At 30.5% G+C, this 27,816-nt stretch overlaps 2 long non-coding RNA genes across 3 annotated transcripts in view; both read right to left on the bottom strand.

Moving 5' to 3' along the window:
- Positions 1–825: 825 nt before the first annotated feature.
- On the bottom strand, positions 826–9,551 carry LOC148957690 (uncharacterized). 2 transcript variants are annotated; one of them, XR_016145189.1, is made up of 5 exons: positions 9,506–9,551; positions 7,772–7,818; positions 5,860–5,906; positions 1,868–1,914; positions 826–872 (listed from the first exon to the last, which is right to left on the bottom strand). It is a non-coding gene; the product is annotated as an uncharacterized LOC148957690 (long non-coding RNA). The 2 variants fall into 2 exon arrangements; XR_016145188.1 differs by lacking the exon at positions 7,772–7,818.
- A 1,862-nt stretch (positions 9,552–11,413) lies between these two features.
- LOC148957689 (uncharacterized) overlaps positions 11,414–27,816 on the bottom strand; it is a 190,774-nt gene continuing 174,371 nt past the window's right edge. The window contains exon 4 of the long non-coding RNA XR_016145174.1: positions 11,414–11,460. This is a non-coding gene — a long non-coding RNA (uncharacterized LOC148957689). The remainder of the gene's footprint in view (positions 11,461–27,816) is intronic.

Here is a 27,816-nt window from a genome sequence, read left to right as displayed (position 1 = left end):
TATTTTGAATATAAGGACTTAGCATTTTTTGAAATATTTCATGACCCTAGACCTGCAAAAAAGTTCAAAAAATTTGAAAATTTTTCAAAAAAATCTTTTTCTCAAAACAACCGAAGATGCTAAGAAAATACCTTTCTGAAATGTTTTGATGATATTTGGTTGAACCTTCAAGTGACATCTAGAAAGAAGTGAGAAATAAATTACCTAGAATGTTTGAGACTAGAGCTTGAAAAACACAAAAAATTTGAAATTTTCCAAAAAAAATAGTCTCTAAAGAAACGACCAAGAAAGTCTTAATTCACGTTCCAAAAATCATTTCGGAGAGTTTCGGTGAATTTTAGGCGCTTTTTTTGAATATAAGGACTTAGCATTTTTTGAAATATTTCATGACCCCAGACCTGCAAAAAAGTTCGAAAAACTTAAAATTTTTCAAAAAATTTTTTTTACTCGAAGCGAACAAGAAAGTCTTAATTCACGTTCCGAACATCATTTCGGATAGTTTCGATGAATTTTAGGCTCTTATTTTGAATAAAAGGAATCAGCCATTTTTGAAAAATTTCATGACCCCGGACCTGCAAAAAAGTTCGAAAAACTTAAGATTTTTCAAAAATTTTTTTTCACTCGAAACTAAGAAGAAAGTCTTAATTCACGTTCCGAACATCATTTCGAGTAGTTTCGATGAATTTTAGGCTCTTATTTTGAATAAAAGGAATCAGCCATTTTTGAAAAATTTAATGACCCCGGACCTGCAAAAAAGTTCAGAAAATTTGAAATTTTTCAAAAAAATTTTTTTACTCAAAACAACCGAAAATGCTAAGAAAATACCTTTCTGAAAAGTTTTGATGATATTTGGTTGAACCTTCAAGTGACATCTAGAAAAAAGTGAGAAATAAATTACCTAGAATGTTTAAGACTAGAGCTTGAGAAACACAAAAAATTTGAAATTTTCCAAAAAATTATTGTCTAAAGAAACGACCAAGAAAGTCTTAATTCACGTTCCAAAAATCATTTTAAGAGAGTTTCGGTGAATTTTAGGCTCTTATTTTGAATATAAGGACTTAGCAATTATTGAAATATTTCGTGACCCCGGACCTGCAAAAAAGTTCAAAAAATTTGAAATTTTTCAAAAAAATTTTTTTACTCGAAACGAACAAGAAAGTCTTAAGTCACGTTCCAAACATCATTTCGGGTAGTTTCGATGTATTTTAGGCACTTATTTTGAAGATAAGGACTCAGCCATTTTTGAAAAATTTCATGACCCCGGACGTGCAAAAAAGTTCGAAAAACTTAAAATTTGTCAAAAATTTTTTTTTACTCGAAACGAACAAGAAAGTCTTAATTCACGTTCCGAACATCATTTCGGGTAGTTTCGATGTTTTTTAGGCTCTTATTTTGAATAAAAGGAATCAGCCATTTTTGAAAAATTTAATGACCTCGGACCTGCAAAAAAGTTCAGAAAATTTGAAATTTTTCAAAAAATTTTTTTTACTCGAAACAAACAAGAAAGTCTTAAGTCACGTTCCAAACATCATTTCGGGTAGTTTCGATGTATTTTAGGCACTTATTTTGAAGATAAGGACTCAGCCATTTTTGAAAAATTTCATGACCCCGGACAGGCAAAAAAGTTCGAAAAACTTAAAATTTGTCAAAAAATTTTTTTTACTCGAAACGAACAAGAAAGTCTTAATTCACGTTCCGAACATCATTTCGGGTAGTTTCGATGAATTTTAGGCTCTTATTTTGAATAAAAGGAATCAGCCATTTTTGAAAAATTTAATGACCCCGGACCTGCAAAAAAGTTCAGAAAATTTGAAATTTTTCAAAAAATTTTTTTTACTCAAAACAACCGAAAATGCTAAGAAAATACCTTTCTGAAAAGTTTTGATGATATTTGGTTGAACCTTCAAGTGACATCTAGAAAAAAGTGAGAAATAAATTACCTAGAATGTTTAAGACTAGAGCTTGAGAAACACAAAAAATTTGAAATTTTCCAAAAAATTATTGTCTAAAGAAACGACCAAGAAAGTCTTAATTCACGTTCCAAAAATCATTTTAAGAGAGTTTCGGTGAAGTTTAGGCTCTTATTTTGAATATAAGGACTTAGCAATTATTGAAATATTTCGTGACCCCGGACCTGCAAAAAAGTTCAAAAAATTTGAAATTTTTCAAAAAATTTTTTTTACTCGAAACGAACAAGAAAGTCTTAAGTCACGTTCCAAACATCATTTCGGGTAGTTTCGATGTATTTTAGGCACTTATTTTGAAGATAAGGACTCAGCCATTTTTGAAAAATTTCATGACCCTGGACCTGCAAAAAAGTTCGAAAAACTTAAAATTTTTCAAAAATTTTTTTTGACTCGAAACGAATAAGAAAGTCTTAATTCACGTTCCGAACATCATTTCGGGTAGTTTCGATGAATTTTAGGCTCTTATTTTGAATAAAAGGAATCAGCCATTCTTGAAAAATTTCATGACCCCGGACCTGCAAAAAAGTTCGAAAAACTTAAAATTTATCAAAATTCTTTTTTTACTCGAAACGAACAAGAAAGTCTTAATTCACGTTCCGAACATCATTTCGGGTAGTTTCGATGAATTTTAGGCTCTTATTTTGAAGATAAGGAATCAGCCAATTTTGAAAAATATCATGACCCCGGACCTGCAAAAAAGTTCGAAAAACTTAAAATTTTTTAAAATTTTTTTTTACTCGAAACGAACAAGAAAGTCTTAATTTACGTTCCGAACATCATTTCGGGTAGCTTTGGTGAATTTTAGGCTTTTATTTTGAATAAAAGGACTGAGCATTTTTTGAAATATTTCATGACCCCGGACCTGCAAAAAAGTTCGAAAAACTTAAAATTTTTCAAAATTTTTTTTTACTCGAAACAACCGAAAATCCTAAGAAAATACCTTTCTGAAATGTTTCGATTATATTTGGTTGAACCTTCAAGTACCATCTAGAAAAAAGTGAGAAATAAATTACCTAGAATGTTTGAGACTAGAACTTGAAAAACACAAACAATTTGAAATTTTCCAAAAAAAATATTCCTGAAAGAAACGACCAAGAAAGTCTTAATTTACGTTCCGGAAATCATTTCGGAGAGTTTCGGTGAATTTTCGGCACTTATTTTGAAAATAAGGACTCAGCCATTTTTGAAAAATTTCTTGACCCCGGACCTGCAAAAAAGTTCAAAAAACTTAAAATTTTTCAAAAATTTTTTTCTACTCGAAACGAACAAGAAAGTCTTAATTCACGTTCCGAACATCATTTCGGGCAGTTTCGATGAATTTTAGGCACTTATTTTGAAGATAAGGAATCAGCCATTTTTGAAAAATTTCATGACCTCGGACCTGCAAAAAAGTTCGAAAAACTTAAAATTTTTCAAAAATTTTTTTTGACTCGAAACGAATAAGAAAGTCTTAATTCACGTTCCGAACATCATTTCGGGTAGTTTCGATGAATTTTAGGCTCTTATTTTGAATAAAAGGAATCAGCCATTCTTGAAAAATTTCATGACCCCGGACCTGCAAAAAAGTTCGAAAAACTTAAATTTTTCAAAAATTTTTTTTTACTCGAAACTAAGAAGAAAGTCTTAATTCACGTTCCGAACATCATTTCGGGTAGTTTCGATGAATTTTAAGCTCTTATTTGAAATATAAGGAATCAGCCATTTTTGAAAAAATTTCATGACCCCGGACCTGCAAAAAAGTTCGAAAAACTTAAAATTTATCAAAATTCTTTTTTTACTCGAAACGAACAAGAAAGTCTTAATTCACGTTCCGAACATCATTTCGGGTAGTTTCGATGAATTTTAGGCTCTTATTTTGAAGATAAGGAATCAGCCAATTTTGAAAAATATCATGACCCCGGACCTGCAAAAAAGTTCGAAAAACTTAAAATTTTTTAAAATTTTTTTTTACTCGAAACGAACAAGAAAGTCTTAATTTACGTTCCGAACATCATTTCGGGTAGCTTTGGTGAATTTTAGGCTTTTATTTTGAATAAAAGGACTGAGCATTTTTTGAAATATTTCATGACCCCGGACCTGCAAAAAAGTTCGAAAAACTTAAAATTTTTCAAAATTTTTTTTTACTCGAAACAACCGAAAATCCTAAGAAAATACCTTTCTAAAATGTTTCGATTATATTTGGTTGAACCTTCAAGTACCATCTAGAAAAAAGTGAGAAATAAATTACCTAGAATGTTTGAGACTAGAACTTGAAAAACACAAACAATTTGAAATTTTCCAAAAAAATTATTCCTTAAAGAAACGACCAAGAAAGTCTTAATTTACGTTCCGGAAATCATTTCGGAGATTTTCGGTGAATTTTAGGCACTTATTTTGAAAATAAGGACTCAGCCATTTTTGAAAAATTTCATGACCCCGGACCTGCAAAAAAGTTCAAAAAACTTAAAATTTTTCAAAAATTTTTTTCTACTCGAAACGAACAAGAAAGTCTTAATTCACGTTCCGAACATCATTTCGGGCAGTTTCGATGAATTTTAGGCACTTATTTTGAAGATAAGGAATCAGCCATTTTTGAAAAATTTCATGACCTCGGACCTGCAAAAAAGTTCGAAAAACTTAAAATTTTTCAAAAATTTTTTTTGACTCGAAACGAATAAGAAAGTCTTAATTCACGTTCCGAACATCATTTCGGGTAGTTTCGATGAATTTTAGGCTCTTATTTTGAATAAAAGGAATCAGCCATCCTTGAAAAATTTCATGACCCCGGACCTGCAAAAAAGTTCGAAAAACTTAAATTTTTCAAAAATTTTTTTTTACTCGAAACTAAGAAGAAAGTCTTAATTCACGTTCCGAACATCATTTCGGGTAGTTTCGATGAATTTTAAGCTCTTATTTGAAATATAAGGAATCAGCCATTTTTGAAAAAATTTCATGACCCCGGACCTGCAAAAAAGTTCGAAAAACTTAAAATTTATCAAAATTCTTTTTTTACTCGAAACGAACAAGAAAGTCTTAATTCACGTTCCGAACATCATTTCGGGTAGTTTCGATGAATTTTAGGCTTTCATTTTGAATAAAAGGACTTAGCATTTTTTGAATTATTTCATGACCCCGGACCTGCAAAAAAGTTCGAAAAACTTAAAATTTTTCAAAAATTTTTTTTACTGGAAACGAACAAGAAAGTCTTAATTCACGTTCCGAACATCATTTCGGGAAGTTTCGATGAATTTTAGGCACTTATTTTGAAGATAAGGAACCAGCCATTTTTGAAAAAATTTCATGACCCCGGACCTGCAAAAAAGTTCAAAAAATTTGAAATCTTTCAAAAATTTTTTTTTACTCGAAACGAACAAGAAAGTCTTAAGTCACGTTCCAAACATCATTTCGGGTAGTTTCGATGAATTTTAGGCACTTATTTTGAATATAAGGACTTAGCAATTATTGAAATATTTCGTGACCCCGGACCTGCAAAAAAGTTCAAAAAATTTGAAATTTTTCAAAAAATTTTTTTTACTCGAAACGAACAAGAAAGTCTTAAGTCACGTTCCAAACATCATTTCGGGTAGTTTCGATGTATTTTAGGCACTTATTTTGAAGATAAGGACTCAGCCATTTTTGAAAAATTTCATGACCCCGGACGTGCAAAAAAGTTCGAAAAACTTAAAATTTGTCAAAAAATTTTTTTTACTCGAAACGAACAAGAAAGTCTTAATTCACGTTCCGAACATCATTTCGGGTAGTTTCGATGTTTTTTAGGCTCTTATTTTGAATAAAAGGAATCAGCCATTTTTGAAAAATTTAATGACCCCGGACCTGCAAAAAAGTTCAGAAAATTTGAAATTTTTCAAAAAAATTTTTTTACTCAAAACAACCGAAAATGCTAAGAAAATACCTTTCTGAAAAGTTTTGATGATATTTGGTTGAACCTTCAAGTGACATCTAGAAAAAAGTGAGAAATAAATTACCTAGAATGTTTAAGACTAGAGCTTGAGAAACACAAAAAATTTGAAATTTTCCAAAAAATTATTGTCTAAAGAAACGACCAAGAAAGTCTTAATTCACGTTCCAAAAATCATTTTAAGAGAGTTTCGGTGAATTTTAGGCTCTTATTTTGAATATAAGGACTTAGCAATTATTGAAATATTTCGTGACCCTGGACCTGCAAAAAAGTTCAAAAAACTTAAAATTTTTCAAAAATTTTTTTTGACTCGAAACGAATAAGAAAGTCTTAATTCACGTTCCGAACATCATTTCGGGTAGTTTCGATGAATTTTAGGCTCTTATTTTGAAGATAAGGACTCAGCCATTTTTGAAAAATTTCATGACCCCGGACCTGCAAAAAAGTTCAAAAAACTTAAAATTTTTCAAAAATTTTTTTCTACTCGAAACGAACAAGAAAGTCTTAATTCACGTTCCGAACATCATTTCGGGCAGTTTCGATGAATTTTAGGCACTTATTTTGAAGATAAGGAATCAGCCATTTTTGAAAAATTTCATGACCTCGGACCTGCAAAAAAGTTCGAAAAACTTAAAATTTTTCAAAAATTTTTTTTGACTCGAAACGAATAAGAAAGTCTTAATTCACGTTCCGAACATCATTTCGGGTAGTTTCGATGAATTTTAGGCTCTTATTTTGAATAAAAGGAATCAGCCATCCTTGAAAAATTTCATGACCCCGGACCTGCAAAAAAGTTCGAAAAACTTAAATTTTTCAAAAATTTTTTTTTACTCGAAACTAAGAAGAAAGTCTTAATTCACGTTCCGAACATCATTTCGGGTAGTTTCGATGAATTTTAAGCTCTTATTTGAAATATAAGGAATCAGCCATTTTTGAAAAAATTTCATGACCCCGGACCTGCAAAAAAGTTCGAAAAACTTAAAATTTATCAAAATTCTTTTTTTACTCGAAACGAACAAGAAAGTCTTAATTCACGTTCCGAACATCATTTCGGGTAGTTTCGATGAATTTTAGGCTTTCATTTTGAATAAAAGGACTTAGCATTTTTTGAAATATTTCATGACCCCGGACCTGCAAAAAAGTTCGAAAAACTTAAAATTTTTCAAAAATTTTTTTTACTGGAAACGAACAAGAAAGTCTTAATTCACGTTCCGAACATCATTTCGGGAAGTTTCGATGAATTTTAGGCACTTATTTTGAAGATAAGGAACCAGCCATTTTTGAAAAAATTTCATGACCCCGGACCTGCAAAAAAGTTCAAAAAATTTGAAATCTTTCAAAAATTTTTTTTTACTCGAAACGAACAAGAAAGTCTTAAGTCACGTTCCAAACATCATTTCGGGTAGTTTCGATGAATTTTAGGCACTTATTTTGAATATAAGGACTTAGCAATTATTGAAATATTTCGTGACCCCGGACCTGCAAAAAAGTTCAAAAAATTTGAAATTTTTCAAAAAATTTTTTTTACTCGAAACGAACAAGAAAGTCTTAAGTCACGTTCCAAACATCATTTCGGGTAGTTTCGATGTATTTTAGGCACTTATTTTGAAGATAAGGACTCAGCCATTTTTGAAAAATTTCATGACCCCGGACGTGCAAAAAAGTTCGAAAAACTTAAAATTTGTCAAAAAATTTTTTTTACTCGAAACGAACAAGAAAGTCTTAATTCACGTTCCGAACATCATTTCGGGTAGTTTCGATGTTTTTTAGGCTCTTATTTTGAATAAAAGGAATCAGCCATTTTTGAAAAATTTAATGACCCCGGACCTGCAAAAAAGTTCAGAAAATTTGAAATTTTTCAAAAAAATTTTTTTACTCAAAACAACCGAAAATGCTAAGAAAATACCTTTCTGAAAAGTTTTGATGATATTTGGTTGAACCTTCAAGTGACATCTAGAAAAAAGTGAGAAATAAATTACCTAGAATGTTTAAGACTAGAGCTTGAGAAACACAAAAAATTTGAAATTTTCCAAAAAATTATTGTCTAAAGAAACGACCAAGAAAGTCTTAATTCACGTTCCAAAAATCATTTTAAGAGAGTTTCGGTGAATTTTAGGCTCTTATTTTGAATATAAGGACTTAGCAATTATTGAAATATTTCGTGACCCTGGACCTGCAAAAAAGTTCAAAAAATTTGAAATTTTTCAAAAAATTTTTTTTACTCGAAACGAACAAGAAAGTCTTAAGTCACGTTCCAAACATCATTTCGGGTAGTTTCGATGTATTTTAGGCACTTATTTTGAAGATAAGGACTCAGCCATTTTTGAAAAATTTCATGACCCCGGACCTGCAAAAAAGTTCGAAAACCTTAAAATTTTTCAAAAAATTTTTTTTACTCGAAGCGAACAAGAAAGTCTTAATTCACGTTCCGAACATCATTTCGGGTAGTTTCGATGAATTTTAGGCACTTATTTTGAATATAAGGAATCAGCCATTTTTGAAAAAATTTCATGACCCCGGGACTGCAAAAAAGTGGCAAAATTTGAAATTTTTCAAAAAATTTTTTTTACTCGAAACGAACAAGAAAGTCTTAAGTCACGTTCCAAACATCATTTCGGGTAGTTTCGATGAATTTTAGGCACTTATTTTGAATAAAAGGAATCAGCCATTTTTGAAAAATTTCATGACCCCGGACATGCAAAAAAGTTCGAAAATCGTAATATTTTTCAAAAATTTTTTTTTACTCGAAACTAAGAAGAAAGTCTTAATTCACGTTCCGAACATCATTTCGGGTAGTTTCGATGAATTTTAAGCTCTTATTTTGAATATAAGGAATCAGCCATTTTTGAAAAATTTCATGACCCCGGACCTGCAAAAAAGTTCGAAAAACTTAAAATTTATCAAAATTCTTTTTTTACTCGAAACGAACAAGAAAGTCTTAATTCACGTTCCGAACATCATTTCGGGTAGTTTCGATGAATTTTAGGCTCTTATTTTGAAGATAAGGAATCAGCCATTTTTGAAAAATATCATGACCCCGGACTTGCAAAAAAGTTCGAAAAACTTAAAATTTTTTAAAATTTTTTTTTACTCGAAACGAACAAGAAAGTCTTAATTTACGTTCCGAACATCATTTTGGGTAGCTTTGGTGAATTTTAGGCTTTTATTTTGAATAAAAGGACTGAGCATTTTTTGAAATATTTCATGACCCCGGACCTGCAAAAAAGTTCGAAAAACTTAAAATTTTTCAAAATTTTTTTTTACTCGAAACAACCGAAAATCCTAAGAAAATACCTTTCTGAAATGTTTCGATTATATTTGGTTGAACCTTCAAGTACCATCTAGAAAAAAGTGAGAAATAAATTACCTAGAATGTTTGAGACTAGAACTTGAAAAACACAAACAATTTGAAATTTTCCAAAAAAATTATTCCTTAAAGAAACGACCAAGAAAGTCTTAATTTACGTTCCGGAAATCATTTCGGAGAGTTTCGGTGAATTTTAGGCACTTATTTTGAAAATAAGGACTCAGCCATTTTTGAAAAATTTCATGACCCCGGACCTGCAAAAAAGTTCAGAAAATTTGAAATTTTTCAAAAAAATTTTTTTACTCAAAACAACCGAAAATGCTAAGAAAATACCTTTCTGAAAAGTTTTGATGATATTTGGTTGAACCTTCAAGTGACATCTAGAAAAAAGTGAGAAATAAATTACCTAGAATGTTTAAGACTAGAGCTTGAGAAACACAAAAAATTTGAAATTTTCCAAAAAATTATTGTCTAAAGAAACGACCAAGAAAGTCTTAATTCACGTTCCAAAAATCATTTTAAGAGAGTTTCGGTGAATTTTAGGCTCTTATTTTGAATATAAGGACTTAGCAATTATTGAAATATTTCGTGACCCTGAACCTGCAAAAAAGTTCAAAAAATTTGAAATTTTTCAAAAAATTTTTTTTACTCGAAACGAACAAGAAAGTCTTAAGTCACGTTCCAAACATCATTTCGGGTAGTTTCGATGTATTTTAGGCACTTATTTTGAAGATAAGGACTCAGCCATTTTTGAAAAATTTCATGACCCCGGACATGCAAAAAAGTTCGAAAAACTTAAAATTTGTCAAAAAATTTTTTTTACTCGAAGCGAACAAGAAAGTCTTAATTCACGTTCCGAACATCATTTCGGGTAGTTTCGATGAATTTTAGGCACTTATTTTGAATATAAGGAATCAGCCATTTTTGAAAAAATTTCATGACCCCGGGACTGCAAAAAAGTGGCAAAATTTGAAATTTTTCAAAAAATTTTTTTTACTCGAAACGAACAAGAAAGTCTTAAGTCACGTTCCAAACATCATTTCGGGTAGTTTCGATGAATTTTAGGCACTTATTTTGAAGATAAGGACTCAGCCATTTTTGGAAAATTTCATGACCCCGGACATGCAAAAAAGTTCGAAAAACTTAAAATTTTTCAAAAATTTTTTTTTACTCGAAACTAAGAAGAAAGTCTTAATTCACGTTCCGAACATCATTTCGGGTAGTTTCGATGAATTTTAAGCTCTTATTTTGAATATAAGGAATCAGCCATTTTTGAAAAATTTCATGACCCCGGACCTGCAAAAAAGTTCGAAAAACTTAAAATTTATCAAAATTCTTTTTTTACTCGAAACGAACAAGAAAGTCTTAATTCACGTTCCAAACATCATTTCGGGTAGTTCCGATGAATTTTAGGCTCTTATTTTGAAGATAAGGAATCAGCCATTTTTGAAAAATATCATGACCCCGGACTTGCAAAAAAGTTCGAAAAACTTAAAATTTTTTAAAATTTTTTTTTACTCGAAACGAACAAGAAAGTCTTAAATTACGTTCCGAACATCATTTCGGGTAGCTTTGGTGAATTTTAGGCTTTTATTTTGAATAAAAGGACTGAGCATTTTTTGAAATATTTCATGACCCCGGACCTGCAAAAAAGTTCGAAAAACTTAAAATTTTTCAAAATTTTTTTTTACTCGAAACAACCGAAAATCCTAAGAAAATACCTTTCTGAAATGTTTCGATTATATTTGGTTGAACCTTCAAGTACCATCTAGAAAAAAGTGAGAAATAAATTACCTAGAATGTTTGAGACTAGAACTTGAAAAACACAAACAATTTGAAATTTTCCAAAAAAATTATCCCTTAAAGAAACGACCAAGAAAGTCTTAATTTACGTTCCGGAAATCATTTCGGAGAGTTTCGGTGAATTTTAGGCACTTATTTTGAAAATAAGGACTCAGCCATTTTTGAAAAATTTCATGACCCCGGACCTGCAAAAAAGTTCAAAAAACTTAAAATTTTTCAAAAAATTTTTTCTACTCGAAACGAACAAGAAAGTCTTAATTCACGTTCCGAACATCATTTCGGGCAGTTTCGATGAATTTTAGGCACTTATTTTGAAGATAAGGAATCAGCCATTTTTGAAAAATTTCATGACCTCGGACCTGCAAAAAAGTTCGAAAAACTTAAAATTTTTTAAAAATTTTTTTTGACTCGAAACAACCGAAAATCCTAAGAAAATACCTTTCTGAAATGTTTCGATGATATTTGGTTGAACCTTCAAGTGACATCTAGAAAAAAGTGAGAAATAAATTACCTAGAATGTTTGAGACTAGAACTTGAAAAACACAAAAAATTTGAAATTTTCCAAAAAAATTATTCTTTAAAGAGACGACCAAGAAAGTCTTAATTTACGTTCCGAAAATCATTTCGGAGAGTTTCGGTGTTTTTTAGGCACTTATTTTGAATATAAGGAATCAGCCATTTTTGAAAAATTTCATGACCCCGGACCTGCAAAAAAGTTCGAAAAACTTAAAATTTTTCAAAAATTTTTTTCTACTCGAAACGAACAAGATAGTCTTAATTCACGTTCCAAACATCATTTCGGGCAGTTTCGATGAATTTTAGGCACTTATTTTGAAGATAAGTAATCAGCCATTTTTGAAAAATTTCATGACCTCGGACCTGCAAAAAAGTTCGAAAAACTTAAAATTTTTTAAAAATTTTTTTTGACTCGAAACAACCGAAAATCCTAAGAAAATACCTTTCTGAAATGTTTCGATGATATTTGGTTGAACCTTCAAGTGACATCTAGAAAAAAGTGAGAAATAAATTACCTAGAATGTTTGAGACTAGAACTTGAAAAACACAAAAAATTTGAAATTTTCCAAAAAAATTATTCTCTAAAGAGACGACCAAGAAAGTCTTAATTTACGTTCCGAAAATCATTTCGGAGAGTTTCGGTGAATTTTAGGCTCTTATTTTGAAGATAAGGAATCAGCCATTTTTGAAAAATTTCATGACCCCGGACCTGCAAAAAAGTTCGAAAAACTTAAAATTTTTCAAAAATTTTTTTCTACTCGAAACGAACAAGATAGTCTTAATTCACGTTCCAAACATCATTTCGGGCAGTTTCGATGAATTTTAGGCACTTATTTTGAAGATAAGTAATCAGCCATTTTTGAAAAATTTCATGACCTCGGACCTGCAAAAAAGTTCGAAAAACTTAAAATTTTTTAAAAATTTTTTTTGACTCGAAACAACCGAAAATCCTAAGAAAATACCTTTCTGAAATGTTTCGATGATATTTGGTTGAACCTTCAAGTGACATCTAGAAAAAAGTGAGAAATAAATTACCTAGAATGTTTGAGACTAGAACTTGAAAAACACAAAAAATTTGAAATTTTCCAAAAAAATTATTCTCTAAAGAGACGACCAAGAAAGTCTTAATTTACGTTCCGAAAATCATTTCGGAGAGTTTCGGTGAATTTTAGGCTCTTATTTTGAAGATAAGGAATCAGCCATTTTTGAAAAATTTCATGACCCCGGACCTGCAAAAAAGTTCGAAAAACTTAAAATTTTTCAAAAATTTTTTTTTACTCGAAACGAACAAGAAAGTCTTAATTCACGTTCCAACATCATTTCGGGTAGTTTCGATGAATGTTAGGCTCTTATTTTGAATATAAGGAATCAGCCATTTTTGAAAAAATTTCATGTGCCCCGAACCTGCAAAAAAGTTGCAAAATTTGAAATTTTTCAAAAATTGTTTTTTACTCGAAACGAACAAGAAAGTCTTAATTCACGTTCCGAACATCATTTCGGGTAGTTTCGATGAATTTTAGGCTTTTATTTTGAATAAAAGGACTTAGCATTTTTTGAAATATTTCATGACCCCGGACCTGCAAAAAAGTTCGAAAAACTTAAAATTTTTCAAAAATTTTTTTTACTGGAAACGAACAAGAAAGTCTTATTTCACGTTCCGAACATCATTTCAGGTAGTTTCGATGAATTTTAGGCACTTATTTTGAAGATAAGGAATCAGCCATTTTTGAAAAATTTCATGACCCCGGACCTGCAAAAAAGTTCGAAAAACTTGAAATTTTGAAAAGAATTTTTTTTACTCGAAACAACCGAAAATCCTAAGAAAATACCTTTCTGAAATGTTTCGATGATATTTGGTTGAACCTTCAAGTGACATCTAGAAAAAAGTGAGAAATAAATTACCTAGAATGTTTGAGACTAGAACTTGAAAAACACAAAAAATTTGAAATTTTCCAAAAAAATTATTCTCTAAAGAGACGACCAAGAAAGTCTTAATTTACGTTCCGATAATCATTTCGGAGAGTTTCGGTGAATTTTAGGCTCTTATTTTGAAGATAAGGACTTATCATCTTTTGAAATATTTCATGACCCCGGACCTGCAAAAAAGTTCGAAAAACTTAAAATTTTTCAAAATTTTTTTTTACTCGAAACGAACAAGAAAGTCTTAATTTACGTTCCGAACATCATTTCGGGTAGTTTTGATGAATTTTAGGCTTTTATTTTGAATAAAAGGACTTAGCAATTTTTGAAAAATTTCATGACCCCGGACCTGCAAAAAAGTTCGAAAAACTTAAAATTTTTCAAAAATTTTTTTACTTGAAACGGACAAAAAGTCTTAATTCACTTTCGAACATCATTTCGGGTAGTTTCCATGAATTTTAGGCACTTATTTTGAAAATAAGGAATCAGCCATTTTTGAAATATTTCACGACACCGGACCTGCAAAAAAGTTGCAAAATTTGAAATTTTTCAAAAATTTTTTTTTACTCGAAACGAACAAGAAAGTCTTAATTCACGTTCCGAACATCATTTTGGTTAGTTTCGATGAATTTTAGGCACTTGTTTTGAAGATAAGGAACCAGCCATTTTTGAAAAAATTTCATGACCCCGGACCTGCAAAAAAGTTCAAAAAACTTAAAATTTTTAAAAAAATTTTTTTCACTCGAAACGAACAAAAAAGTCTTAAGTCACGTTCCAAACATCATTTCGGGTAGTTTCGTTGAATTTTAGGCACTTATTTTGAAGATAAGGAATCAGCCATTTTTGAAAAAATTTCATGTGCCCCGAACCTGCAAAAAAGTTGCAAAATTTGAAATTTTTCAAAAATTGTTTTTTACTCGAAACGAACAAGAAAGGCTTAATTCACGTTCCGAACATCATTTCGGGTAGTTTCGGTGTTTTTTAGGCACTTATTTTGAATATAAGGAATCAGCCCTTTTTGAAAAAATTTCATGACCCCGGACCTGCAAAAAAGTTCAAAAAACTTAAAATTTTTCAAAAATTTTTTTTACTCGAAACGAACAAGAAAGTCTTAATTCACTTTCGAACATCATTTCGGGTAGTTTCGATGAATTTTAGGCACTTATTTTGAAGATAAGGAATCAGCCATTTTTGAAATATTTCACGACCCCGGACCTGCAAAAAAGTTCGAAAAACATAAAACTTTTCAAAAATTTTTGTTTACTCGAAACGAACAAGAAAGTCTTAATTCACGTTCCGAACATCATTTCGGGTAGTTTCGATGAATTTTAGGCTCTTATTTTGAATAAAAGGAATCAGCCATTTTTGAAAAAATTTCATGACCCCGAACCTGCAAAAAAGTTGCAAAATTTGAAATTTTTCAAAAATTGTTTTTTACTCGAAACGAACAAGAAAGTCTTAATTCACGTTCCGAACATCATTTCGGGTAGTTTCGATGAATTTTAGGCACTTATTTTGAAGATAAGGAATCAGCCATTTTTGAAAAATTTCATGACCCCGGACCTGCAAAAAAGTTCGAAAAACTTAAAATTTTTCAAAAAAATTTTTTTATTCGAAACGAACAAGAAAGTCTTAATTCACGTTCCGAACATCATTTCGGTTAGTTTTGGTGAATTCTAGGCTCTCATTTTGAATATAAGAACTTACCATTTTTTGAAATATTTCATGACCCCGGACCTGCAAAAAAGTGCGAAAAACTTAAAATTTTTCAAAATTTTTTTTTTACTCGAAACGAACAAGAAAATCTTAATTTACGTTCCGAACATCATTTCGGGTAGTTTTGGTGAATTGAAGGCTTTTATTTTGAATAAAAGGACTTAGCAATTTTTGAAATATTTCATGACCCCGGACCTGCAAAAAAGTTTGAAAAACTTAAAATTTTTCGAAAATTTTTTTTTACTCGAAACGAACAAGAAAGTCTTAATTCACTTTCCGAACATCATTTCGGGTAGTTTCGATGAATTTTAGGCACTTATTTTGAAGATAAGGAATCAGCCATTTTTGAAAAATTTCATGACCCCGGACCTGCAAAAAAGTTCGAAAAACTTAAAATTTTTCAAAAAATTTTTTTTACTCGAAACGAACAAGAAAGTCTTAATTCACGTTCCGAACATCATTTCGGGTAGTTTTGGTGAATTCTAGGCTCTTATTTTGAATATAAGTACTTAGCAATTTTTGAAAAATTTCATGACCCCGGACCTGCAAAAAAGTTCGAAAAACTTAAAATTTTTCAAAAATTTTTTTTACTCGAAACGAACAAGAAAGTCTTAATTCACGTTCCGAACATCATTTCGGGTAGTTTTGGTGAATTTTAGGCACTTATTTTGAAGATAAGGAATCAGCCATTTTTGAAAAATTTCATGACCCCGGACCAGCAAAAAAGTTCGAAAAACTTAAAATTTTTCAAAAAATTTTTTTTACTCGAAACGAACAAGAAAGTATTAATTCACGTTCCGAACATCATTTCGGGTAGTTTTGGTGAATTCTAGGCTCTCATTTTGAATATAAGGACTTATCATTTTTTGAAAAATTTCATGACCCCGGACTTGCAAAAAAGTTCGAAAAACTTAAAATTTTTCAAAAAATATTTTTACTCAAAACAACCGAAAATGCTAAGAAAATACCTTTCTGAAATGTTTTGATAATATTTGATTGAACCTTCAAGTGACATCTAGAAAAAAGTGAGAAATAAATTACCTAGAAGGTTTGAGACTAGAGCTTGAAAAACACAAAAAATTTGAAATTTTTCAAAAAAAATATTTTCTAAAAAAACGACCAAGAAAGTCTTAATTTAGGTTCCGAAAATCATTTCGGAGAGTTTCGGTGAATTTTAGGCTCTTATTTTGAATATAAGGACTTAGCAATTTTTTAAATATTTCATGACCCCGGACTTGCAAAAAAGTTCGAAAAACTTAAAATTTTTCAAAAAATATTTTTACTCAAAACAACCGAAAATGCTAAGAAAATACCTTTCTGAAATGTTTTGATGATATTTGATTGAACCTTCAAGTGACATCTAGAAAAAAGTGAGAAATAAATTACCTAGAAGGTTTGAGACTAGAGCTTGAAAAACACAAAAAATTTGAAATTTTTCAAAAAAAATATTTTCTAAAGAAACGACCAAGAAAGTCTTAATTTAGGTTCCGAAAATCATTTCGGAGAGTTTCGGTGAATTTTAGGCTCTTATTTTGAATATAAGGACTTAGCAATTTTTGAAATATTTCATGACCTCGGACCTGCAAAAAAGTTCCAAAAACTTAAACTTTTTCAAAAATTTTTTATACTCGAAACGAACAAGAAAGTCTTAATTCACGTTCCGAACATCATTTCGGGTAGTTTCGATGAATTTTAGGCACTTATTTTGAATATAAGGAATCAGCCACTTTTGAAAAAATTTCATGACCCCGGACCTGCAAAAAAGTTTGAAGAAGTTAAAATTTTTCAAAAAATTTTTTTTACTCGAAACGAACAAGAAATTCTTCATTCACGTTCCGAACATCATTTCGGGTAGTTTTGGTGAATTCTAGGCACTTATTTTGAATATAAAGACCTAGCAATTATTGAAATATTTCGTGACCCCGGACCTGCAAAAAAGTTCAAAAAATGTGAAATTTTTCAAAAATTTTTTTTTACTCGAAACGAACAAGAAAGTCTTAAGTCACGTTCCAAACATCATTTCGGGTAGTTTCGATGAATTTTAGGCACTTATTTTGAAGATAAGGAACCAGCCATTTTTGAAAAAATTTCATGACCCCGGACCTGCAAAAAAGTTCGAAAAACTTAAAATTTTTCAAAAAATTTTCTTTCACTCGAAACGAACAAGAAAGTCTTAATTCACGTTCCGAACATCATTTCGGGTAGTTTTGGTGAATTCTAGGCTCTCATTTTGAATATAAGGACTTATCATTTTTTGAAATATTTCATGACCCCGGACCTGCAAAAAAGTTCGAAAAACTTTAAATTTTTCAAAATTTTTTTTTACTCGAAACGAACAAGAAAGTCTTAATTTACGTTCCGAACATCATTTCGGGTAGTTTTGGTGAATTTTAGGCTTTTATTTTGAATAAAAGGACTTAGCAATTTTTGAAATATTTCATGACCCCGGACCTGCAAAAAAGTTAAAAAAACTTAAAATTTCTCAAACATTTTTTTTTACTCGAAACGAACAAGAAAGTCTTAATTCACGTTCCGAACATAATTTCGGGTAGTTTCGATGAATTTTAGGCACTTATTTTGAATATAAGGAATCAGCCATTTTTGAAAAAATTTCATGTGCCCCGAACCTGCAAAAAAGTTGCAAAATTTGAAATTTCTCAAAAATTTTGTTTTACTCGAAACGAACAAGAAAGTCTTAATTCACTTTCCGAACATCATTTCGGGTAGTTTCGATGAATTTTAGGCACTTATTTTGAAGATAAAGAATCAGCCATTTTTGAAAAATTTCATGACCCCGGACCTGCAAAAAAGTTCGAAAAACTTAAAATTTTTCAAAAAATTTTTTTTACTCGAAACGAACAAGAAAGTCTTAATTCACGTTCCGAACATCATTTCGGGTAGTTTTGGTGAATTCTAGGCTCTTATTTTGAATATAAGTACTTAGCAATTTTTGAAATATTTCATGACCTCGGACCTGCAAAAAAGTTCCAAAAACTTAAACTTTTTCAAAAATTTTTTTTACTCGAAACGAACAAGAAAGTCTTAATTCACGTTCCGAACATCATTTCGGGTAGTTTCGATGAATTTTAGGCACTTATTTTGAATAAAAGGACTTAGCAATTTTTGAAATATTTCATGACCCCGGACCTGCAAAAAAGTTCAAAAAACTTAAAATTTTTCAAACATTTTTTTTAACTCGAAACGAACAAGAAAGTCTTAATTCACGTTCCGAACATCATTTCGGGTAGTTTCGATGAATTTTAGGCACTTATTTTGAAGATAAGGAATCAGCCATTTTTGAAATATTTCACGACCCCGGACCTGCAAAAAAGTTCGAAAAACATAAAACTTTTCAAAAATTTTTGTTTACTCGAAACGAACAAGAAAGTCTTAATTCACGTTGCGAACATCATTTCGGGTAGTTTCGATGAATTTTAGGCTCTTATTTTGAATAAAAGGAATCAGCCATTTTTGAAAAAATTTCATGACCCCGAACCTGCAAAAAAGTTGCAAAATTTGAAATTTTTCAAAAATTGTTTTTTACTCGAAACGAACAAGAAAGTCTTAATTCACGTTCCGAACATCATTTCGGGTAGTTTCGATGAATTTTAGGCACTTATTTTGAAGATAAGGAATCAGCCATTTTTGAAAAATTTCATGACCCCGGACCTGCAAAAAAGTTCGAAAAACTTAAAATTTTTCAAAAAAATTTTTTTATTCGAAACGAACAAGAAAGTCTTAATTCACGTTCCGAACATCATTTCGGGTAGTTTTGGTGAATTCTAGGCTCTCATTTTGAATATAAGAACTTACCATTTTTTGAAATATTTCATGACCCCGGACCTGCAAAAAAGTGCGAAAAACTTAAAATTTTTCAAAATTTTTTTTTTACTCGAAACGAACAAGAAAATCTTAATTTACGTTCCGAACATCATTTCGGGTAGTTTTGGTGAATTGAAGGCTTTTATTTTGAATAAAAGGACTTAGCAATTTTTGAAATATTTCATGACCCCGGACCTGCAAAAAAGTTTGAAAAACTTAAAATTTTTCGAAAATTTTTTTTTACTCGAAACGAACAAGAAAGTCTTAATTCACTTTAAATTTTTCAAAAAAAATATTTTCTAAAGAAACGACCAAGAAAGTCTTAATTTAGGTTCCGAAAATCATTTCGGAGAGTTTCGGTGAATTTTAGGCTCTTATTTTGAATATAAGGACTTAGCAATTTTTGAAATATTTCATGACCTCGGACCTGCAAAAAAGTTCCAAAAACTTAAACTTTTTCAAAAATTTTTTATACTCGAAACGAACAAGAAAGTCTTAATTCACGTTCCGAACATCATTTCGGGTAGTTTCGATGAATTTTAGGCACTTATTTTGAATATAAGGAATCAGCCACTTTTGAAAAAATTTCATGACCCCGGACCTGCAAAAAAGTTTGAAGAAGTTAAAATTTTTCAAAAAATTTTTTTTACTCGAAACGAACAAGAAATTCTTCATTCACGTTCCGAACATCATTTCGGGTAGTTTTGGTGAATTCTAGGCACTTATTTTGAATATAAAGACTTAGCAATTATTGAAATATTTCGTGACCCCGGACCTGCAAAAAAGTTCAAAAAATGTGAAATTTTTCAAAATTTTTTTTTTACTCGAAACGAACAAGAAAGTCTTAAGTCACGTTCCAAACATCATTTCGGGTAGTTTCGATGAATTTTAGGCACTTATTTTGAAGATAAGGAACCAGCCATTTTTGAAAAAATTTCATGACCCCGGACCTGCAAAAAAGTTCGAAAAACTTAAAATTGTTACAAAAAATTTTTTTTACTCGAAACGAACAAGAAAGTCTTAATTCACGTTCCGAACATCATTTCGGGTAGTTTTGGTGAATTCTAGGCTCTCATTTTGAATATAAGGACTTATCATTTTTTGAAATATTTCATGACCCCGGACCTGCAAAAAAGTTCGAAAAACTTTAAATTTTTCAAAATTTTTTTTTACTCGAAACGAACAAGAAAGTCTTAATTTACGTTCCGAACATCATTTCGGGTAGTTTTGGTGAATTTTAGGCTTTTATTTTGAATAAAAGGACTTAGCAATTTTTGAAATATTTCATGACCCCGGACCTGCAAAAAAGTTAAAAAAACTTAAAATTTCTCAAACATTTTTTTTTACTCGAAACGAACAAGAAAGTCTTAATTCACGTTCCGAACATAATTTCGGGTAGTTTCGATGAATTTTAGGCACTTATTTTGAATATAAGGAATCAGCCATTTTTGAAAAAATTTCATGTGCCCCGAACCTGCAAAAAAGTTGCAAAATTTGAAATTTCTCAAAAATTTTGTTTTACTCGAAACGAACAAGAAAGTCTTAATTCACGTTGCGAACAACATTTTGGGTAGTTTCGATGAACTTTAGGCACTTATTTTGAAGATAAGGAATCAGCCATTTTTGAAAAATTTCATGACCCCTGTGCTGCAAAAAAGTTTGAAAAACTTAAAATTTTTAAAAAATTTTTTTTTACTCGAAACGAACAAGAAAGTCTTAATTCACGTTCTGAACATCATTTCGGGTAGTTTCAATGAATTTTAGGCTTTTACTTTGAATAAAAGGACTTAGCAATCTTTGAAACATTTCATGACCCCGGACCTGCAAAAAAGTTAAAAAAACTTAAAATTTCTCAAACATTTTTTTTCACTCGAAACGAACAAGAAAGTCTTAATTCACTTTCCGAACGTCATTTCGGGTAGTTTCGATGAATTTTAGGCACTTATTTTGAAGATAAGGAATCAGCCATTTTTGAAATATTTCATGACCCCGGACCTGCAAAAAGTTCGAAAAAGTTAAAAATTTTTTTTACTCGAAACGAACAAGAAAGTCTTAATTCACGTTCCGAACATTATTTCGGGTAGCTTCGGTGAATTTTAGGCTCTCATTTTGAATATAAGGACTTATCATTTTTTGAAAAATTTCATGACCCCGGACCTGCAAAAAAGTTCGAAAAACTTAAAATTTTTCAAAAATTTTTTTTACTCGAAACGAACAAGAAAGTCTTAATTCACGTTCCGAACATCATTTCGGGTAGTTTCCATGAATTTTAGGCACTTATTTTGAAGATAAGGAACCAGCCATTTTTGAAAAAATTTCATGACCCCGGACCTGCAAAAAAGTTCGAAAAACTTAAAATTTTTCAAAAAATTTTTTTTACTCGAAACGAACAAGAAAGTCTTAATTCACGTTCCGAACATCATTTCGGGTAGTTTTGGTGAATTCTAGGCTCTCATTTTGAATATAAGGACTTATCATTTTTTGAAATATTTCATGACCCCGGACCTGCAAAAAAGTTCGAAAAACTTTAAATTTTTCAAAATTTTTTTTTACTCGAAACGAACAAGAAAGTCTTAATTTACGTTCCGAACATCATTTCGGGTAGTTTTGGTGAATTTTAGGCTTTTATTTTGAATAAAAGGACTTAGCAATTTTTGAAATATTTCATGATCCGGACCTGCAAAAAAGTTAAAAAAACTTAAAATTTCTCAAACATTTTTTTTTACTCGAAACGAACAAGAAAGTCTTAATTCACGTTCCGAACATCATTTCGGGTAGTTTCGATGAATTTTAGGCACTTATTTTGAATATAAGGAATCAGCCATTTTTGAAAAAATTTCATGTGCCCCGAACCTGCAAAAAAGTTGCAAAATTTGAAATTTCTCAAAAATTTTGTTTTACTCGAAACGAACAAGAAAGTCTTAATTCACGTTGCGAACAACATTTTGGGTAGTTTCGATGAACTTTAGGCACTTATTTTGAAGATAAGGAATCAGCCATTTTTGAAAAATTTCATGACCCCTGTGCTGCAAAAAAGTTTGAAAAACTTAAAATTTTTAAAAAATTTTTTTTTACTCGAAACGAACAAGAAAGTCTTAATTCACGTTCTGAACATCATTTCGGGTAGTTTCGATGAATTTTAGGCTTTTACTTTGAATAAAAGGACTTAGCAATCTTTGAAACATTTCATGACCCCGGACCTGCAAAAAAGTTAAAAAAACTTAAAATTTCTCAAACATTTTTTTTCACTCGAAACGAACAAGAAAGTCTTAATTTACGTTCCGAACATCATTTCGGGTAGTTTTGGTGAATTTTAGGCTTTTATTTTGAATAAAAGGACTTAGCAATTTTTGAAATATTTCATGATCCGGACCTGCAAAAAAGTTAAAAAAACTTAAAATTTCTCAAACATTTTTTTTTACTCGAAACGAACAAGAAAGTCTTAATTCACGTTCCGAACATCATTTCGGGTAGTTTCGATGAATTTTAGGCACTTATTTTGAATATAAGGAATCAGCCATTTTTGAAAAAATTTCATGTGCCCCGAACCTGCAAAAAAGTTGCAAAATTTGAAATTTCTCAAAAATTTTGTTTTACTCGAAACGAACAAGAAAGTCTTAATTCACGTTGCGAACAACATTTTGGGTAGTTTCGATGAACTTTAGGCACTTATTTTGAAGATAAGGAATCAGCCATTTTTGAAAAATTTCATGACCCCTGTGCTGCAAAAAAGTTTGAAAAACTTAAAATTTTTAAAAAATTTTTTTTTACTCGAAACGAACAAGAAAGTCTTAATTCACGTTCTGAACATCATTTCGGGTAGTTTCGATGAATTTTAGGCTTTTACTTTGAATAAAAGGACTTAGCAATCTTTGAAACATTTCATGACCCCGGACCTGCAAAAAAGTTAAAAAAACTTAAAATTTCTCAAACATTTTTTTTCACTCGAAACGAACAAGAAAGTCTTAATTCACTTTCCGAACGTCATTTCGGGTAGTTTCGATGAATTTTAGGCACTTATTTTGAAGATAAGGAATCAGCCATTTTTGAAATATTTCATGACTCCGGACCTGCAAAAAGTTCGAAAAAGTTAAAAATTTTTTTTACTCGAAACGAACAAGAAAGTCTTAATTCACGTTCCGAACATTATTTCGGGTAGCTTCGGTGAATTTTAGGCTCTCATTTTGAATATAAGGACTTATCATTTTTTGAAAAATTTCATGACCCCGGACCTGCAAAAAAGTTCGAAAAACTTAAAATTTTTCAAAAATTTTTTTTACTCGAAACGAACAAGAAAGTCTTAATTCACGTTCGGAACATCATTTCGGGTAGTTTCGATGAATTTTAGGCACTTATTTTGAATATAAGGAATCAACCACTTTTGAAAAAATTTCATGACCCCGGACCTGCAAAAAAGTTGCAAAATTTGAAATTTTTCAAAAATTTTTTTTTACTCGAAACGAACAAGAAAGTCTTAATTCACTTTCCGAACATCATTTCGGGTAGTTTCGATGAATTTTAGGCACTTATTTTGAAGATAAGGAATCAGCCATTTTTGAAATATTTCATGACCCCGGACCTGCAAAAAGTTCGAAAGACTTAAAATTTTTCAAAAATCTTTTTTTACTCGAAACGAACAAGAAAGTCTTAATTCACGTTCGGAACATCATTTCGGGTAGTTTCGATGAATTTTAGGCACTTATTTTGAATATAAGGATCAACCACTTTTGAAAAAATTTCATGACCCCGGACCTGCAAAAAAGTTGCAAAATTTGAAATTTTTCAAAAATTTTTTTTTACTCGAAACGAACAAGAAAGTCTTAATTCACTTTCCGAACATCATTTCGGGTAGTTTCGATGAATTTTAGGCACTTATTTTGAAGATAAGGAATCAGCCATTTTTGAAATATTTCATGACCCCGGACCTGCAAAAAGTTCGAAAGACTTAAAATTTTTCAAAAATCTTTTTTTACTCGAAACGAACAAGAAAGTCTTAATTCACGTTCCGAACATTATTTCGGGTAGCTTCGGTGAATTTTAGGCTCTCATTTTGAATATAAGGACTTATCATTTTTTGAAAAATTTCATGATTCCGGACCTGCAAAAAAGTTCGAAAAACTTAAAATTTTTCAAAAAATATTTTTACTCAAAACAACCGAAAATGCTAAGAAAATACCTTTCTGAAATGTTTTGATGATATTTGGTTGAACCTTCAAGTGACATCTAGAAAAAAGTGAGAAATAAATTACCTAGAATGTTTGAGACTAGAGCTTGAAAAACACAAAAAATTTGAAATTTTCCAAAAAAAATATTTTTTAAAGAAACGACCAAGAAAGTCTGAATTTACGTTCCGAACATCATTTCGGGTAGTTTTGGTGAATTTTAGGCTTTTATTTTGAATAAAAGGACTGAGCATTTTTTGAAATATTTCATGACCCCGGACCTGTAAAAAAGTTGAAAAATTTAAAATTTTTCAAAAAAATTGTTTTACTCGAAACGAAGAAGAAAGGCTTAATTCACCATCCGAACATCATTTCGGGTAGTTTCTGTGTTTTTAGGCACTTATTTTGAATATAAGAAATCAGCCATTTTTGAAAAAATTTCATGACCCCAGACCTGCAAAAAAGTTCAAAAAATTTGAAATTTTTCAAAAATTTTTTTTTACTCGAAACGAACAAGAAAGTCTTAAATTACGTTCCGAACATCATTTCGGGTAGTTTTCGTGAATTTTAGGCTTTTATTTTGAATATAAGGACTTATCATTTTTTGAAATATTTCATGACCCCGGACCTGCAAAAAGTTCGAAAAACTTAAAATTTTTCAAAATTTTTTTTTTACTCGAAACGAACAAGAAAGTCTTAATTCACGTTCCGAACATCATTTCGGGTAGTTTTGGTGAATTCTAGGCTCTCATTTTGAATATAAGGACTTATCATTTTTTGAAATATTTCATGACCCCGGACCTGCAAAAAGTTTCAAAAACTTAAAATTTTTCAAAATTTTTTTTTTTCTCGAAACGAACAAGAAAGTTTTAATTTACGTTCCGAACATCATTTCGGGTAGTTTTGGTGAATTTTAGGCTTTTATTTTGAATAAAAGGACTGAGCATTTTTTGAAATATTTCATGACCCCGGACCTGTAAAAAAGTTGAAAAATTTGAAATTTTTAAAAAAATTTCTTTTACTCAAAACGAACAAGAAAGGCTTAATTCACGATCCGAACATCATTTCGGGTAGTTTCGGTGTTTTTTAGGCACTTATTTTGAATATAAGGAATCAGCCATTTTTGAAAAAATTTCATGACCCCGGACCTGCAAAAAAGTTCAAAAAATTTGAAATTTGTCAAAAAATTTTTTTTACTCGAAACGAACAAGAAAGTCTTAATTTACGTTCCGAACATCATTTCGGGTAGTTTTGGTGAATTTTAGGCTTTTATTTTGAATAAAAGGACTGAGCATTTTTTGAAATATTTCATGACCCCGGACCTGTAAAAAAGTTGAAAAATTTGAAATTTTTCAAAAAATGTTTTTTACTCGAAACGAGCAAGAAAGGCTTAATTCACGATCCGAACATCATTTCGGGTAGTTTCGGTGTTTTTTAGGCACTTATTTTGAATATAAGGAATCAGCCATTTTTGAAAAAATTTCATGACCCCAGACCTGCAAAAAAGTTCAAAAAATTTGAAATTTTTCAAAAATTTTTTTTTACTCGAAACGAACAAGAAAGTCTTAATTGACGTTCTGGACATCATTTCGGGTAGTTTCGATGAATTTTAGGCACTTATTTTGAAGATAAGGAATCAGCCATTTTTGAAAAGTTTCATGACCCCGGAACTGCAAAAAAGTTTGAAAAACGTAAAATTTTTCAAAAATTTTTTTTTACTCGAAACGAACAAGAAAGTCTTAATTCACGTTCTGGACATCATTTCGGGTAGTTTCGATGAATTTTAGGCACTTATTTTGAAGATAAGGAATCAGCCATTTTTGAAAAGTTTCATGACCCCGGAACTGCAAAAAAGTTTGAAAAACATAAAATTTTTCAAAAATTTTTTTTTACTCGAAACGAACAAAAAAGTCTTAATTTACGTTCCGAACATTATTTCGGGTAGTTTTCGTGAATTTTAGGCTTTTATTTTGAATATAAGGACTTATCATTTTTTGAAATATTTCATGACCCCGGACCTGCAAAAAAGTTCAAAAAATTTGAAATTTTTCAAAAAAATATTTTTACTCGAAACAACCGAAAATGCTAAGAAAATACCTTTCTGAAATGTTTTGATGATATTTGGTTGAACCTTCAAGCGGCATCTAGAAAAAAGTGAGAAATAAATTACCTAGAATGTTTGAGACTAGAGCTTGAAAAACACAAAAAATTTGAAATTTTCCAAAAAAAATATTTTCTAAAGAAACGACCAAGAAAGTCTTAATTTAGGTTCCGAAAATCATTTCGGAGAGTTTTGGTGAATTTTAGGCTTTTATTTTGAATATAAGGACTTAGCAATTTTTGAAATATTTCCTGACCCCGGACCTGCAAAAAACTTTGAAAAACTTAAAATTGTTCAAAAATATTTTTTTACTCGAAACGAACAAGAAAGGCTTAATTCACGATCCGAACATCATTTCGGGAAGTTTCGGTGTTTTTTAGGCACTTATTTTGAATATAAGGAATCAGCCATTTTTGAAAAAATTTCATGACCCCGGACCTGCAAAAAAGTTCAAAAAATTTGAAATCTTTCAAAAATTTTTTTTTACTCCAAACGAACAAGAAAGTCTTAATTCACGTTCCGAACATCATTTCGGGTAGTTTCGATGAATTTAAGGCACTTATTTTGAAGATAAGGAATCAGCCATTTTTGAAAAATTTCATGACCCCGGACCTGCAAAAAAGTTTGAAAAACTTAAAATTTTTCAAAAATTTTTTTTTACTCGAAACGAACAAGAAAGTCTTAATTCACGTTCCGAACATCATTTCGGGTAGTTTCGATGAATTTTAGGCACTTATTTTGAAGATAAGGAATCAGCATTTTTTGAAATATTTCATGACCCCGGACCTACAAAAAAGTTCGAAAAACTTAAAATTTTCAAAAAAATATTTTTACTCAAAACAACCGAAAATGCTAAGAAAATACCTTTCTGAAATGTTTTGATGATATTTGGTTGAACCTTCAAGTGACATCTAGAAAAAAGTGAGAAATAAATTACCTAGAATGTTTGAGACTAGAGCTTGAAAAACACAAAAAATTTGAAATTTTCCAAAAAAAATATTTTTTAAAGAAACGACCAAGAAAGTCTTAATTTACGTTCCGAACATCATTTCGGGTAGTTTTGGTGAATTTTAGGCTTTTATTTTGAATAAAAGGACTGAGCATTTTTTGAAATATTTCATGACCCCGGACCTGTAAAAAAGTTGAAAAATTTGAAATTTTTCAAAAAATGTTTTTTACTCGAAACGAACAAGAAAGGCTTAATTCACGATCCGAACATCATTTCGGGTAGTTTCGGTGTTTTTTAGGCACTTATTTTGAATATAAGGAATCAGCCATTTTTGAAAAATTTTCATGACCCCAGACCTGCAAAAAAGTTCAAAAAATTTGAAATTTTTCAAAAATTTTTTTTTACTGGAAACGAACAAGAAAGTCTTAATTCACGTTCCGAACATCATTTCGGGTAGTTTCGATGAATTTTAGGCACTTATTTTGAATAAAAGGACTGAGCATTTTTTGAAATATTTCATGACCCCGGACCTGTAAAAAAGTTGAAAAATTTAAAATTTTTCAAAAAATTTTTTTTACTCGAAACGAAGAAGAAAGGCTTAATTCACCATCCGAACATCATTTCGGGTAGTTTCGGTGTTTTTAGGCACTTATTT

Source organism: Rhopilema esculentum, chromosome 21 (assembly GCF_057945365.1).
Source record: "Rhopilema esculentum isolate cy_ngs chromosome 21, ASM5794536v1, whole genome shotgun sequence".
NCBI lineage: Eukaryota > Metazoa > Cnidaria > Scyphozoa > Rhizostomeae > Rhizostomatidae > Rhopilema > Rhopilema esculentum.
This window is presented reverse-complemented; position numbering and strand designations above follow the sequence as displayed.